Source organism: Belonocnema kinseyi, chromosome 10 (assembly GCF_010883055.1).
Source record: "Belonocnema kinseyi isolate 2016_QV_RU_SX_M_011 chromosome 10, B_treatae_v1, whole genome shotgun sequence".
Classification (NCBI taxonomy): domain Eukaryota; kingdom Metazoa; phylum Arthropoda; class Insecta; order Hymenoptera; family Cynipidae; genus Belonocnema; species Belonocnema kinseyi.
Genome location: NC_046666.1, coordinates 105,999,930 through 106,005,007, shown reverse-complemented (window position 1 = coordinate 106,005,007; position 5,078 = coordinate 105,999,930). Strand labels below are relative to the sequence as shown.

Here is a 5,078-nt window from a genome sequence, read left to right as displayed (position 1 = left end):
TTTTATGGTAAGAGGAAACGGAAGCCCTGGAAGCTCGCTCATTTTAGGAATTAATATCACTACTGTTACTATTGTTTATCCTACGTAATGCGAAAGAGTAGATAAGGCAGTCTGATAAGTCCCTGAAAAATAAAAGACGGAGACATTTTTTTGGCCAAAGTCGGTTTTATTTTTCAACATACTCTACCCAATTTCACTTTGGGATCATTCAACATCATATCATCGATTTTTTCGACATTTTCTGGTGTAGTGACCTCTTTTGGGTGCCCAGATCGTTCAGCATCATCTGTGCTTGTACGGCCACAACGAAACTCGGTAAACCACTTACGAATCGTTCCAATCGACGGTGCAGAGTCCGGGTAATACTTATCCAGCTTGGCCTTGGTCTCGGATATCGTTTTTTTGCGAAGGTAGTAGTGTTTGATCAAAACTCGAAACTCAGCTTTTTCCATATTAAAAAAAACTCGGAGGTTAGTCGCTTCTCAGTGCTGTAACTTGTAAATGCGTAAACATAAATGGCTGAAGTTTTGACAGGCGTCATTTGAAGGATCAAACTCGACGAAAATGTGCCACATTAGTGAATACTAATGCCATCTCATAGAATTTTCAGGTACTTATCAGACTGCCTAGTAAGTAGTAGTTAAGTTAGACTAAGGATGGAATTGTAAATATATGTACAGGGAGCGGATGCCCTCAAACCCGTAAAAGGGAGAGATTAAATACATACATACATACAATTAATTTCAATTTTTTTTTGGTTGACAAATTATCAAATTAGTAGAAAAATTTCTTTTCTCAAAATTTAACTATTTTGTAGAATTTTGTTTGTTTGTTTTGGTTTAAAAATTAATTTCTTTTAACTACAAGAAAATTCATCTTCTTATTCAAATTTTTTTTCAGAAAACTAATTGTTTTAGTTAAAAGTTTAACTATTTATATTTAAAGTTAGTCAACTATTAATTAAAATTATTGTTATGTTTTATAATTATAGTATTAACATTAATAATATACTATATATATAGTAGTAATAATATTCATACTATATAAACCTGAAAACATAACCTCAAAATCGACTCATGCAAGAAATGAAGAATCACGCGAAACATTAAATTCGCCAATTTCTTCCATTTCTTTCAAATGGGGATCGATATATAAATAGAAGACCACCGAAGTCTTCCGAAGCTTTCAGATCGACAATCATCGTACATCAGAATACTGAAGTCGAATCGTTCATTTTCGGCTTACACACGAACTCACAGTGGTAATCATGCACCTTTGTTTTGCGGCTCTCAAACGGTAGGTATGGTGGGGGTAACTTTCAGGTTCGATCTGGCAGCTCTAACAGAAGGCGTCGAAAAGTTCGGAACGTTGAATTTTCATGCAATCTGCAGGCGTCTTGTGCAATCTATAGCCGCATCGAGTATACGATTTTCAATTCTCTAACCAGAAATTTCTCGCTCGTCGCTTCATTTGATTTAAAAGTGTCGCACATCGCATCGTTTGCTTTGGAAGTGTATTTTAGTTTGGAAGGTGAAAGTTTAGAAATAGAAGATTAAAAGTGGTGTGCTAGACTCTCTGTAAAGAATAATATTAAAGGTATGTTTGAAACTTTATAAATAAATATTTGTGTTTGCTCCAAATGTATTTACACTACTAAAAATTATAGCACAAAAGTTCATGTAATTTTCATACAAACCAATGATTTACTTTCATCATAAACGAAATACATAGAAATTTTATTTGTCTAAAAATCATTCACTTTTATATAAATATAAGTTCCATGCATTTCGTTTATGATCAAAGAAAATCATTGTTTTTTATGAAGGATACATGGCAAGTTGTTTCACAATTTTTCTTGTGTAAAAATATTTGGAGCAAAGACAAAAATCTTCATTTAGGCTTAGGCTTCTTGAGAGAGCCAAAGTTTAAAGGTTTAAAATTTAATGATTCTTACACAATTAAAATTTATGTTCATTTCGTTTATGGGCGCAATTGCAGAATAGGGACGTCACCTGTTTTCTGGCTAGAAAAACAGTTTTTTTTTTGGCAGCAAACTGTTAGAATTTTTCATTGAACGATGAATGTAGGGATTTGACCAGGCAGAAGTTTAAAATTATTTTTACTTTTGTTACTACGATGTCTTAAATATGCGTATGTCACGATATCAGAATGATCATATTTAACTCATCATGTAGGTGCTTTTAAACATCCAAACGGCCAGACACACCCTTTGAAAGACCACAAAAATGACTTGGTCAAAACCTTACCCCTTTCCAAATTTTCGCGGGGGGGGGGAGGCACCCCTATGATCAGTAAAAAACTGTTGGTCAAATCTCTAACTATTTCCAACTTCTTGTTAAATATGATCAATCCAATATATCGCGACAGACCTATATTTGAGACATCATAGTAAAAAAAGTAAAAACAATTAAAAACTTGCCTCATCAAATCGCTTCATTAATCGTTCAATTAAAGTTTCTAATAGTTTGTTGCCAAACAGTTTTTTTCCCAGCCAAAACGAAGGTGACAGGTGAAGCCCCTATTCTGCAATCTAAACCGTTTATGATAAAAGTAAATCATTGTTTTTTATGGAGAATACATGGAAATATGTTCTACTAATTTTGTTATGTAAAAAGATTTGGAGAAAATACAAAAATCTTCGTTTAGGCTTAGACTTCTTCAGAGAGCAACAGTTTTAAGGGTTAAAATTTAATGATTTTCGCACATCTAAAATTTCTGTGTATTTCGTTTATGATAAAAGTAAATCATTGTTTTTTATAAAAATTACGTGAACTGATTTTCCGTAATGTTTGGTTGTGTAAATGTATTCGGAGAAAAATCTCCGTTCAAGTGAACATGTTGTTAACCTAAAAAAACCTTCAAAGTTCACAGCATTCACTTCACACTTTGAGGTTACAATTCGTCATGGAAATGTGTGTGCGACCCGCTTTTTTGTTGGATGACAATGGTGCAACACCAGCGTTACCGCTAGAGAAATTATCCTCTAGGATCCCGAAATTATTCGATTAGAATTTCTTCGTGTCGGACATGGACATACAAAAACACGGGACTAGGCATGCCATTGTGGAACTGATACAATGAGGGGCTAGGTTCGTCATCTTTTGATGTCCCGAGACAAATATGGCAGCGCCCACATGTTTATATTTTCATGCACAGTTTGTCGGCAAAAAAGCTCGTGCCCATAATCAAGTGGCACATCGTAAGATGGCGGCTCTCCGCACTCATGAAATTCTCCCCCTTCCCGTGGATTCAACGCGGCTCGCGCAAGTTAGGATGGCATGCCGAGTCCCGTGTTTCCTATGTCCATGGTGTCGGACTATCGGAACGGAACCGACACGAAGGAATTCTAGTGTAATAATTTCAGGACCCTAGAGGATAATTTTTCTAGGGGTAAAGTTAGGCAACACTTGTCAGCATGATCTAATAAATACAGGGTCTAGCCACTGGAGGGCCCTGTTTCGTTGAAGTCACGCAACCGCTTATTTCTACCATTTTTTTAGTTTGACCGCGCAGTTTGAGTTTGATGCGAAAGACTGTACGGCGAATTATTATAGGAAAATCAGTATGTAGGAAGAAATATTACGAGAATATTAAAAGAATTAATTCAAAAAGAACTTGCAATGGTTATATTAGAGCATTGGTGAGAAAATAAATTAAATTAGGACCAGAATGTAAGTTTGTAAATATTACTGAATGAAAATGATTAAAAGTATATACAATCTTTGATATTTATGATAATGAATTTCATTTTGAATATCACCATTTGCCAGTGAATAAATAATTCTCAGGTGGGCAATTCTTTCAGAAATATATATGTAAAAGTGACAGAGGTTTGTAATAAAATTACGTGGGTCCGTAAATTTTACAGTATGCATATTATAGGGGTTTGCCAACATTTATTGTAATTTTGAATAGTTTGCTAAGAATAAGAGAGATTTTTAATGTGATACAATGTGATTTCATATCATATCTAAAAAGTGGAAAGGCAAGAGGGAGTAACTGACAAAATGAAAATTCTGCCTGACAGCAGTACAAACTTGCGCCAAATTCAAATCTCCATTTACAAACAATAAAATTTCGCCTCCAAATCGGGCTAACACTTTTTTTAAAACTTGAGATAGTATTTCGAAATGAAATATTCAATAAAAATAAATGTATGTACCATCCCAGAGATACATAGAGTTACTGAATATAGAGAGAAAAAGTTTTATAAGAAGTCATTCAGTTCGGAGAAAACTGAGTTTCACTTTTGAGGTTAGATTTTTATGGTTTCTGATAATTGTCTTAATTAAAAAAAATTGTCACTTTTTAGATAGTGAGTCCATCCGAGATATTTTGGTGAATGTCATAAGTCATAGCTCCATTTCTTAATATATTAATTATATTATGAGCGTAACACAAATTGTAATAAACAGTAAAGAACAAGAATGTCGATAATTATAAATAAATATTGAATATATTAAATATCCTTCAATCACATCGTCCTCGATCCAAATTTAGGACGTGTTTTTGAATAAACAAAACATAATAATTATCATTTTTTATGTCACGGGCACTGCAGGTGGGTCGTTTAAATCGAAGAAAAAAATTCCCGGTTATTTCCCGGTTCGCAAATATTTTTCACGGCCAATGAGATTAGTTCCAAAAATATAAATCCACGTTAATATTTTCAATAGTAAAAATTAAAGAATCAAGCAATGAACTTTAAAAATGTACAAAATTATGTTACTTTAAGTAATTTTAAACTAGACACATATAAAATTGAAAAATAATTTTTTTAACTTAAGATTTCATAAATTAGAAGTTAAATTATTTTTATTTTAAATAGTCTAGGCATCCTTCAAAATCTTTAAAATTTTATTTTGAAATCTAGAAAAATCTATAAGTGCTTTTAAATTTGTCCACATTCAAAATCATTTATGAATTTTTTGTCAGAACTTTTAAATATATTTTAAAATGGATAGAATTTTTTCTATAACTTTTAGAAAATCCTGCAAATTAAAAAAATTAAATTTGAATTTATAAATAACAATAGAACACTTATTATCAGAGAGAAA

At 32.6% G+C, this 5,078-nt stretch overlaps 1 long non-coding RNA gene across 1 annotated transcript; it reads right to left on the bottom strand.

Annotated features, from left to right (window-relative positions):
* Positions 1–1,521: 1,521 nt before the first annotated feature.
* On the bottom strand, positions 1,522–3,043 carry LOC117182165. Its single transcript, XR_004468279.1, has 2 exons — positions 2,868–3,043; positions 1,522–1,575 (listed from the first exon to the last, which is right to left on the bottom strand). It is a non-coding gene; the product is annotated as an uncharacterized LOC117182165 (long non-coding RNA).
* Positions 3,044–5,078: the final 2,035 nt, after the last annotated feature.